The 12,477-nt window shown below is 40.6% G+C and overlaps 1 protein-coding gene across 4 annotated transcripts in view; it reads left to right on the top strand.

Annotated features, from left to right (window-relative positions):
- CREB5 (cAMP responsive element binding protein 5) overlaps positions 1–12,477 on the top strand; it is a 430,941-nt gene that overhangs the window by 397,320 nt on the left and 21,144 nt on the right. The gene's annotated exons all lie outside the window — the stretch shown is intronic.

The following is a 12,477-nucleotide window of genomic DNA, read 5'->3' as shown; positions in this document are numbered from 1 at the left end:
CCCTACAACATGCGATTCTTTCCTTATCTGCCATACCAAATCCAGACTATCTTCAGTTGGCATTTGGTGAAAGGAAGAAAGTCTTGAAAAACATCCTTTGGTGATTAACTTATCTGGAAAGTAGGGTGGAGTGGACAATTCTCTAAAAGGGGGAATTGAGCTTGTTTGAGTTTGGAGTCCTTTGACTCAATCTTGTATCCACTTCTCTTTTACAATGATCCTGCTTTATCATTGTATGTTAATAAATCCAAATATCAGAGCCCTTGGGTAGAGCCTGTTTTCCACCTCCATTTGAACTGACTCGCTTTCCCTCCTGCTTTCCTCTTATATATCTTTTTTCCTTCCCTCTGACTTTTTGCCTCTTTCCTTCCTTTTTGCCTCTTCTACTTGCTTTTTATTTTATCCACCATCATCTTCTAACTACGCAGCCTGTCAGGCTGCACCACAAAGACCAGCATCATGTTCAATGCCTTGTCTACACTAGCTCTCAAGGTGACTTAGCACTTATTTCTTCAGAGGAATTTCCTGCACCTTCAAAACGTAGGGAATGATCTTCATCACCTACTTCAGAGGTTTAATATCTGCAGAGAACTTTGCTGTCTAAAAGGAAGGCACTGATTTAGGGCAAGCTACTATATTATTGTCAGTCGCTGGTGAGCAGTTGCTTAAGACGAAATTGGGAGTCAGAAAAGAAATTGCTTAAGCTAAGAAAGAAGACAGATCATGAAAATGATATCTTAAGCTTGTTAGAAGATAAATTCTTAGGCCATTTTCAATGAATAAATCAACCAGAAAGCTTTCTATTTGGTGGTTCTAGAATGGTACTCAGTTGTGACAATGTGATTTAAAGAGATGGTTCCACATTTCCCCACCCCACCAACCCCATTACTTGGGTTGTAGGCAGTAAAATAGTAGATTTAGATCTCCAGTCTATTAACTTGTACACCGTGGAGACAATAGAAATGAAAAGGTAAAAAGATAGCTTAGCAAAGGACTGTAATTTTACTCTTAAAAATGCGCCAAATAGTTAATGTATTCTGTTGGTCATACCTCCTGAAACAAAAAGAAAAATTAGAAAAGAGTACAGAAAACTTATTCTTCAACAACCAGTTATCAATGGGATTTTTAAAATGCACGTGAGAATCAACATGATTTGGAGGCACATTGCTCAGAAAAAAAAGAGAAAAGTTGTTCCTCATTTTTGGCTGGACTCATCATCTTCTTGGGCATAATTCAAAAGCTTTCCTTAGGCATAACTTTTTATAAACACACAAGCAACCAGAATCTTCATAAATTATAGATGGTTTCTCTTGAAAATGCCTTAAATGTAGACATTCATTATTAAAAAATATTTGCCTTAAATGTAGACACAGAACCAAAAAAAAAAAAAAAGATTTTGCGTTCTGTTTGTTTCCCCATGCAGTTTTATTCTCCCTGTATGGTTTGCCTAAAACACCAAAGATTGTGTTATGACAAGTTTTTATTAATGATGGTGCTCCTTCATCTTGAGTCTCTCCTGGGTTATTGCTGATCCTCTTGCTCAATGAGAACAGGCCATTGACAAATGGCATCACTGATTCTGTGTGCTCAGAGCCCAAAGGCTATTGGTGGGTGTGCTGGTTGTGTTGTCCCAGGGCAGCAGAGTTGAGCACCGTCAGATCCAGACCACCCACAGGCAGACCTGGAACTCTCTTTTAGGAGAATGGCAGAGCCATTACAACAAGCTGATTGGGCTATTAGTCCAGAGGCTTTGGATCACAAACACTTACAAAGCATCCCAAAATAAGCGGCACTTAATATTCAGAGTTTATTATACTCTCTCTCTTCCCCACCACCCCCCCACCACACTCCTCCCATATATTTGTTGACATGTTTGGGGAAACTCAAGCAGGGATCAGGCCAGAGGTAAAGGAGAGCATGGAGAACAGAACATACTGCACCATTTTACCAGGAAGAGAAACAGAACTGGACATACACCACATGATAGTTGGGTGTGGATATTGATACCAAGGGGCAGGATAACTTATACTTGCATACAATCTACTACCCACAGTTTAAGAGAAATACATGGACACTTTTTACCTATAATGAGCTTGAGGCCCCCTGGGCAGACGACTAATGTCTCCACCCAGAATAGTGCACGTCTCGCCATCTCCCAACAAGTGGAATAAAGCTAGAAGACAGCAATCTGGAACAGCCGTCCTGAGAAGCCTTCCCAGGACCAGACAGAGGTGTGTCTAGGAAAGCCCTTTAGTCAGACATTCAGATGCAGGAATTTGAGCATCTGAGTAACTGAGAGGTGTCCTCTGGGGATGGCGTGGGGGTGAAAGGGCAGTGCCCATGGAACACAGCTGCTCTCAGAAGGGTGTGGGGAAGGATCTGATGGAGGACTGGTGATGGGGTGACTGGCTACTCCACCCAAACAGCACACCACCACGTCGTGGACCTCCCTGCTCCGGCGCTGCAGAGTGATGACTCTTCATGATGGTCACCAGGCACACACCCAAGCACGTCTGTGCATTAAAAACAGCGCAGTTGATGTAGCTAATGTTGCCTGTCATCCATCTTTCTTGGGATGATGGGAAGTGTAGCAGTGAGGAGAAATTATTTCCATCACTTTTCATTTTATAACTTTTTTGGCCAAATAATTAGGTTACCCCACTCAGGAAGGTCCCTTGGATGTACATATGGAGTCAAGTTTGCTGTGGGAACTTGAATCCGAATTTCCTGACTTCTGTGCAATTAAAACCCCAAATTTAGTGTTGCTTTAACATGGATTTTCCATAGTGAGTTATAAATGCAAAGTTCTATGTTTCATATGTCCTTTTCTAGCATATGTTACTGCCTGTGTTTCTGATTAAAAGCTCGTCCAAAATAAAATAACAAAGGATTACTTTTTTTTCCAATAGAACTTTCTTCTATAAAAGCTGGAAATAAGCCCTCACCTAAAATTACCCAGGCTTGCAGGTGCTGGGTCTTTGGGAGGTGTGGAGTGTTCATGAGCAAGACAAAGGGCATTATTCTCCCTGCATCCACCACCAGAAGGTGTTCTTTCTGTGAGGAAAATACAGGCCGGTGCTTCAAAGACATTCTACGGCTAGGCACCACTCCTGGAGACTTGCAGGCGGCAGGCAGGCAGGCAATCAACAAACGTTTATTCTAAGGCCACTGTGTATTCAACACCTTTAAAATTGCCAGGGAAACTAGCCAAGAGCATGTAATATCTGCTAGGGCGTTTCCCTGGAGGCTCAGTGGTAAAGAATCCTCCTCCAATGCAGGTTCAATCCCTGGTTTGAAAAGATCCCCTGGAGAAGGAATGGCAACCCACTTAAGTATTCTTACCTGGAAAATCCCATGGACAGGGGAACCTGGTGGACTACAGTCAATGGGGTCGCAAAGGAGTCAGACACAACTTAGCAACTTAAAATAGGGTCAAGTTAATACCCAAAGTCATTCCATAGTGCTTAAAGAGCTCAGTAATCTGAAAGGAGCAGGGGGCCCTAATGATATAATATGGCAATGTCTCACCTGGGTATGGGGATATTGATAGAATAGGAAAATAAGACCCAGAAAAGGATCATTAACTAAAACTGATTCTTAACAGTTGCCTCCACCCCCATCTTTTCCTTTTACATCTCCCTTAATACCGAGATACCATTCCCTGCACATAACACACAGATACATATGTACATTAACAGACATGTACACACTGCTAACACACAGACATGCAATATTCCTATCATTCATCACCATCATCACCTCTTCCCAGAAGTTGAACCCAACAGGATGGATCAGGTCATCAGTTTTTTAAAAAATTATGAACATTTAGAAGTATCTGGGCAACTATGCCAAGATGTGCAAACACAAGGATGTTCATCATAGTGTCACTGTGAAAGTTGCTCAGTCGTGTCCGACTCTTTGCAAACCCATGGATTATACAGTCCATTGAATTCTCCAGGCCAGAATACTGGAGTGGGTAGCCTTTCCCTTCTCTAGGGGATCTTCCCAACCCAGGTATCAAACCCAGGTCTCCCACATTGCACGTGGATTCATTACCAGTTGAACCACAAGGGAAGCCCAAAAATACTGGAGTGGGTAGCCTATCCCTTCTCCAGCAGATCTTCCCAACCCAGGAATCAAACCAGGGTCCCCTGCCTTGCCGGCAGATTCTTTACCTACTGAGCTATCAGGGAAGTCCACAGTGTCATTAGAAATGGAAAAATGATAATGGCATGTTTGGAATACCAACTGAAAGCTGGGATACTCCCTTAGAGAAAATCCAACACCTATGACACATGATGTGAGATCTTTTGGGTGGGGGCAGAGATACAGGGACATGGGCTTACACAGTGCACATTCTGGCCTGTGCAGAGGTGAACAGGACTATCACCCTCTTGGATTAAATTCTCTAATCTAGTTTTGCTGATGCAACTGAAAAGCCACGTTAGTTGTTTTCATGTATGCTTTACATAGCTGTGCTTTACAAAGTCACATGAAATCCCTGCATCCTCTGATATATATGTAACTGACAAGCTACATCTCCCCTGAATTTTCACTGGACAGTGCTGGTGTGTTTTTTTTGTGCTTTGCTTTTGTTTATGTTAACCAAGCATAATATGTTACACTGACCCCTCATTAAATTTCTCTTATTGGATTCCTTGATGCTAGTCTGCCAAGATTTTTTTGGATACTGGGTCTTCATCCAGTGTATTAATACTCTCTGCTAGCTTTGTATCATACCAGTTGGCAGCTGTGGCTTCTGCATTTTCTCTTTAGTTCTAAGCCAACTAGAAGATGATTGTTGCTGTTGTTTAGTTGATAAGTTGTATCTGACTCTTCTAAGACCCCATGGACTGTAGCCTGCCAGGCTCCTCTGTCCATGGGATTTCCAAGGCAAGAATACTGGAGTGGGTTGCCACTTCCTTCTCCAAGGGATCTTCTCGATCCAGGGATTGAACCCACATCTCCTGCATCAGCAGATGGGTTCTTTACTACTGAGCCACTAGGGAAGCTCCAGGAGATGATAGAATTGTTTAAAAAAAAGAGAGAGAGTACCAGTGTTTTGCAGAGGAGTCAGATTCCATGAGATATACTGAAAACCTGACTTTGACCTCATGCATTCTATGGTAAAGTATCTTTTTGTTTTCTTTTGTTCCCAATACAGTGTTCTACTTAAGGTGACATCATAATGAACATCAGTCTTTCTCAGATAAAGTCAAGAGTTTCTATTAGCACCCTCTTAAAAGATAAGAGATTCTTATTTTGACGAATTTGAAGCTTAAGGTGACTGGCCAAGGTGGTAGAGCCAGGTTTTTAAACCTAGATTTCTCAATCCAAGTCCTCTGCTCTTCTTCTGAAGTTCTCTGAAACAATGATTTTTCTTTCTTTATTTTAGACATGCATACAACTCACTTCTCCAATAGATTCCTATCTCTTAGCAGATATCAACTCAGACCCCTTTCTCATGGAATAGGGAATTCAGGATCTTGCCTCATTTGTTCAGTAGATTAGAACATGTAGAGCCAAGCAGTTTACTTATCTAAGTGCTTATTTAAAGCCATCTTACAACAAAATGAAGACTAACTCCTGCTCTCAGAACAGCGATTGGTTCTGAAATTCTCTAAAATGCACAGCCTCTTAAAATGCTTATCAGCCCGCTGAATTGTAAAGGACAGACCCTGAGCCGAAGAGATTCAGGGAAGTGGTATCTGAAATAAAACAATTCTATCAATGTGCATTCGTTAATTTCTTCAGCTACCAAGAGTAAATCAAAGGCTCTGTCTTGCAGAACTATAATTAATATGTGATTTACATATTAATATAAAAAGACTGGCAGGGAAATTGATTAAGATCTGTCTCTGGGGTTTGATTGGCTTTTTTTAACCACCAAAGTTTAGCATGTCACCTAGCACCTAGGTCTACGTTACCTCACTTTAGCAGTTATACCCATAAATAGACAATGAGAGAGTGAAATCAGACATCGAATTCTTTTCCTTGGTTACTTTGGAACTGCTGAAGTTCCACTTTTCTGAGGTACCATCCATATTTTTGAGATTTCCTCACATCATTTTCCAATGGACTGGAGTATTGATGGATAATACAATTCGTTTGTGTTTTTTTTTTATTAGTTATATCATTTCTACTATGTTCAAAATTAATACTTTTTAATGACAAATGACAGAGGGTGAATATTTTTCCTCCCAGATCCTATGGCATCCTCCCCTTTCCCTGGTAATCTCTACTCCCAACCTGTAGGATTATTTGAGATTTTGCTATCAAACCAAAATCTAAAGAAGAATACTTAAATTGTGAAATCATCAGAGCTGAGTTACATTATGAAAGTTTTGAAAGGAGCATATTTTATTCCAAGTAATTAAGCCAAATGTGATTTTAATTAATTGTCTTAACAGTGATTCTGAAATAGATGTGGATTTTAAGATCCACTATGCTATTAGAATTGTACGATCATTCTCAACAGACATCCTGAAGCTGAGATGTGAATCTGGGCATTAAAACTATACTTGCCTTAGGGACTTCCCTGGTGGTCAAGTCGTTAAGACTTCACCCTTCTAATGCAGGGGGCGCGGGTTTGAGCCCTGGTCAAGGAACTGAGATCCCACATGCAGCTTGGCCAAACAAGCAAACAATTTCTACTTTGACAGAATTAAGGTCAAAGTTGGTATAACTTCTCCATGGCACCCTCTCATCCCTACCTCTCTCCAACTTTGGGAAGGATTTTGGGATCCAAACTGACCATGTATAGTCATAAAATTCAGTGGATAAATATCAATTTTTTTTGCGAATTCAGAGACAATTTCAGAAGTTCTTGATACCTACAGCAAGTCAGTAATCATCGATATTGCAGCCCTCCTTCAGTGAAAATTTCTGTGGTGTCACACCACTGACCATTTGGACCATTCAGAAGCCTGTGTTACACCTCAGCCAATTTGCTGTGTTTGAGAAGGAGAAAGGATGAAGACATTACATTTACAGAAATACCTTTGGGTGGCCACTGATGGTAATTGTTTTGTATTCAAAAGGAAATACAAAGATGGGTTTTATCTTATTTTCATATAGATAGTCTCTTACTTGTGGTCAACTCAGCAACACTACATTTTGATGTTACCACATTCTCTTCGGGAAGAAAACCCAGAGCTGTTTTTAATTAAAACTGCCCCCACACCCCACCCAACTGAATTTCAAATAATTGTTTAATTTGGTTTGGCTTTCAGAGTCTGTAAAGCATAAGCAATCTGCTGAGCTGAAGATGGAGAAGAAATGTTTTTACAGTTTCACAAATGTTTCTAATTGGCAAGAGTGAGTTGTTAATGGGAGATAAATTGCCTGGGGTGGGTGTGGGTGGGTGCGTCGTGCGTGCGAGCTCACGCAGGCCTACACGCGTGCACTCATGTGGAGGTGATAACGTTTGCGTATACCTGGTCCTCACAAGACATGCTGTGATACAAAGCTGAGCTGAGCTGGAGGGGCGCTGGCCCTGGGCCATCATGGCAGCAGTTGTGCAGGGTATGGGATGAAGTAGATAGCTAGTTTCTCACCAGGACTCAGATCCCAGGCAGCAGGCCCACCCTTCCATCAGGAACAGTGTACAAGGAGCTTATAAAATACACAGACTGAATGAAAATGACCCCTGTTGACTGAAACCAGCTGTGTCAGGCTTCTTGCTGTCTCTCCTGATTTGCTCTTTCAAATAAATGGATATGGTAGAGGACGAGAGAAAGTAAACAGAATCTTTTTTTTTTTTTCCTTTCTTGCCGTCGCACCTCCGTAATAGCCTTGGTTTTTATAGTTGAAAAATATATGTTTATTTGCTCATTAATTTCCCTCTCTCTCCCTTGCCTTTTCTTGGCATTGGGTAGAATGTTATTTAAAATAAGACACAGTTCAGTTTCAAAAAGAAAGAATCATTCTGCAAAATACAGCTTGGACTCATTTGCTGGTCATTTATCATCCCTAAGAGAGAGGGATACAAATATCTTTATTTGGTATTTTTTAATGATTTACAGGGCGATGACTCTTGTTGGCACCAGGATACAGAGAAGCAGCAGGCTCTTTAGGACTTTGAGAAGTGCCCCACACTGTTTAGAAATGACATGGAGAATATTAAATGTAGCATATGCAGAGCAGCTCTATAGTCATTTCTTTTTAAAGATGATGCTGGCTGCTGCTCTGGGAGTGGGCTCAACCCACAGGCCTGGGATTCTCTAAGCCAGGGGTTCTCACCTCCAGGATCTAATGCCCCATGCTCTGAGTGGAGTTGATGTAATAATAGAAATGAAGTGTACAATAAATATGTTGTTGGCTTCCCTGGTGACTCAGCTGGTGAAGAAGCCACCTGCAATGCAGAAGACCTGGGTTCAATCCCTGGATTGGGAAGATCCACTGGTGAAGGGCAGTATTCTGGCCTGGAGAATTCCATGGAGTATATAGTCCATGGAGTCACAAAGAGTTGGACACGACTGAGTGACTTTCACTTTCATTTTGTTGTTTAGTCACTAAGTCGTGTCCAACTCTTTGTGACCTTCTGGACTGCAGCACGCCAGGCCTCCCTGTCCCTTACCATCTCCCAGAGTTTGCCGAAGTTCATGCCCATTGAGTCAGTGATGCTATGCAATCATCTCATCCTCTGCTTCATGGATCACAGCCTTGTCGGGGCAAACAGGCTTGCATAACTCAATGAAGCTATAAGCCATGTTGTGCAGGGCCACCCAAGATGGATGGGCCATAGTGGAGAGTTCGGACAAAATGTGGTCCACTGGAGGAGGGAATGACCAACCACTCCAGTAGTCTTGCCCCAAGAATCCCATGAACAGTATAAAAAAGGCACAATAAATATAATGTGCTTGAAATCTTCCCGAAACCATCCCTCCCACCCCTGGTCTGTGGAAAAATTGTCTTCCACAAAACCAGGCCCTGGCACCCAAAGGGTTGGGGACCACTGCTCTAAGGGATTCTTAAGAAGTCTTCATTTCCACACTCGAGCATGTGTGTTTTCTTTCCAGGGCTTTGGGAAAAGCTTTGGTTTTTATACATCTCCGATTTCCTTCAGGTAGTGGGCAAATAATAATGTGCCTAACATTAGTGCCCAGTAAATATTTGTTGAATGAATAGTTAAATGGAATGTTATAAGCCTCATTAGTATTATGGCCTTGGCATGAAACCTGCAAGAATAGACTTGAGGCAATCAAGTAATTTCCCTTAACAGTACAAGCTAATTATTTGGGAGATGAAGATCTGGTGCATAGTATTTATTTGTCAGGCAACATTTGCACCTAATTAAAGGTGAAAAAGTTGTTTGTAGCATTGAAAGGATAATATAGTGACCCACTGTTTAACAGCTTTTCAATTTTCCTTGCCACTCTTTCAGGGAAAATATACCAAGATGAAGTTAATGCACATTCCTTTTGTGTTGTGTGTTTTCTTTTCTTCTTTTTTTTTTCTGTTATCATTTTTAGAGGGCAGACTGGGGATGGAGCAGGGAGGTCTTTTGACAGTACTTTTATAGCCCATCTGCCTGTATGACTTCTGCAGTCATTCTCTTGACCTTCGATGACTGGTAAAATTATCCTTTCTTACGAATACCACCACCAAGGATCCAAAATGAAAATGCTACATTCTTATCATAAGCCTCACAAAGTTTCATTCATTCATTGATTCATTCCAGAAATATGAATTGAGTGCCCCAATATGTATACCAGGTTCTGTGCTAAAGTTATAAGTTTAATACCAAGCAAAATCCAGTGTGGTTCCTGCTGTCATGATGCTTATCATCTGGAATGGTTGGTGGATGTTAATTGAATGATCATACTAAAAACTACAACTACACACTGAGTTTTACAAAGAGGAATATGGTTCTGCTGGGACCTTGTAACAATAGGAATTGGTTTAGAGCAGAGACCAGGGAGAATTTTACTAAAGAGGGTCCTGCTGCTTAAAGCTCTAGAGTGTCTGCGGAAAAGGAAAGATCATCCTAGGCAAGAAGACAATCAAATGGAAGCACTGGTGGGAATGCCAGGCCACACTCCTCAGTGCCTATGCATAGGCTGTATTAAGGGCTTGAACTTCATCCTCTGAACATTGAAAAGACCTAGAACAGTCATATACCTGAAGGTTAGGAAGTGGGGCCAGGGAGAAGATATACCTGGACCTTGTCAGATCTGTGTTTGGGGGTGGAATACAAGTACCTATTCTTAATAAATATAACAAGAGAGATGATGATGCTAAGCTCTGGTTGGTCCTTTTCTGCAGCTGAGCTGCTTGGAGATTGTTACCTCCCACCCTTACCTCTGCCAAGTTTTGGAACAAGCAGGATACACTGGGTTTCCACTTGTGTGCTACACTGTGCAGAAATAATCTTATTGCTTTCTGGGCACTGCTCTTCTTTTTGTGTTTCCTTTTGATGATGGGGAGGTGGCACAATATAGTTTATTCCTGTTTTTGACAAAGTGTGCACGGCAAGCCTTCCAGCTCCTTCTGTCCTGGCGTAGAGAACAGGTCTGAAGGTAGCTCACCTCTGCTCCTCTCCAGTGGCAAGAGCTTGGGCACATGGATTAGTCTGTCTTTGTGCCTTGCTGGATTGTTCGGAGGATTAAGTGAGTTAATACTCATAAAACACAGAATGAGGAGTGTCATGGAGTGAGCGCTCAATTGATGCCAGACATTATTATTAGCTATTATTGATAGGGCATGTTGTCAAAGATATATATTGTTGAAGTAGAAAAAAACAAGATACAAAATCATATATCATTATAAAGAGTTTGCACAACATGTTCTGATAAATGCTGAGGATATGTCAGCAGATACTTTGTAGTTACATCTGAGGAATGGGGCTAAGAAGGAAGAAGGTAGGCAGGTGGCTTTTACTTTTTCACCACATAGTCTTGTAGTAGTTTGTTTTTTTACTATGCAGCTGTATATTTTATAATAATAAAATTATAAAGAATAGTATAGAAAATCCATCAATACTATGTGGTATGTCAGTTTCAAAATAATGATCTCAATATATCTTTTCATAATTTTCTTCACTTTTAAGTTTGAATATATCACTTACAAAGTTTTCTTGGATTTAAGAAGCATATATCCAAAGTCCAGCAATTCATCCAATTTTTGCTTCTTTTGCTCATGTTCTCTTCAAACAAGAGTTTTCTGACACCATGTGCCATGGTGATCGCACTGTTATGAAATGACTCTACTTGTTGTTCCATCTCTACAGAGAGAGCTGTCTGGAATATTGTTCACCCACCAAATTTAAGCAATGCACTTGGTTCACTGGTTACTGACTTCACTGTACTTTTAAGCATCATTTAAATTTTTTATAATGAGCATTTTTATAAAAACAATGAACTCATTTCTAAAACTTGGAGGTGAGGAGTATCTGTTCACTTTTCTGTTTAGTAATAAACACAATATGCAGCACCTAATCTTTCCCAGGGATTCAGGAAGCTTGACTTCTTCAGGATACTGATGCAGTTCAGTAGCTCACGTGTAGTAGATGTTGTATAATAGATGTTTCTCGTGAAGGAGGAGGCAGTTGGGCTCAGTGGTTGCTGCATCAGGATGCAGGAACTGTATTCAATGATTATTGAATATTAACATATGGTTTGTCAACCTCTACCTGCCCCCAACCCACCCACCAGCCTATTTGTAATCTTTTTGTTTTTTGTTTTTAAACAAGTGGAGGCTCTTTATATTTAACTAAAGATTTTTATGGATTGAATTTATTCTTATCAATAGTTTACTCTGACCAGTTGAGAATCATTAATATTGTATAGGGCTGGCACATGGTAGCTTTGATCATCATTTAAATACCACTCTTCCATTTGCAGTGATTATACATTATCATCATCAATCAGATAAGAATGCAAATCAGAAGAGAACTTTGAGTTCCCTAGTAAATACTTTATGAAGCCAACATAAGCTTGCCAACTAGACTATCATCTCTGCAGAAGATACATTTCCAAGGAGTAACTGTATTATACAGTACCTAGTACACTGTGTCCCTCAGGGTATGATGATAATTGTCTGTGTATAAGAAACTGCAAACAACTTGACTACCAACTGATTCTTTACCACTGCCTAATTTTGCACAGCACAGGGGCTAAAAATGTTTGGACATTTTAAAATGATTGAAAAAAGTCAAAAGTAGCATGATATTTTGTGACATGTGGAAGTTATATGAAATTCAGATATCCTGTCCCTAAGTAAAATTTTGTTGAAACACGGCATGGTCATTTGTTTACAGAATGTCTGTATCTGTTTTTGTGCTGAAAGGGCTGAGCTGAGTAGTTGTGAGAGACCTTAAGGCATTCAATGATGGAAATATTTACTATCTGACTTCTTTACTGAAAAGCTTGCTGACCCCTGCTTAGGGGTTAGATTCAGGGAGAATTTAATTGTGTATATGTCTGTTTGCTTGTTGATGGTTGATGATTTTGTACCTGCTCTGTGGTGTAGTCATCA

The sequence above is a fragment of the Cervus elaphus genome, chromosome 18 (genome assembly GCF_910594005.1).
Source record: "Cervus elaphus chromosome 18, mCerEla1.1, whole genome shotgun sequence".
Lineage (NCBI taxonomy): Eukaryota > Metazoa > Chordata > Mammalia > Artiodactyla > Cervidae > Cervus > Cervus elaphus.
Note: the sequence above shows the minus strand (reverse complement) of the source record. Positions and strands in the feature narration are given on the sequence as shown.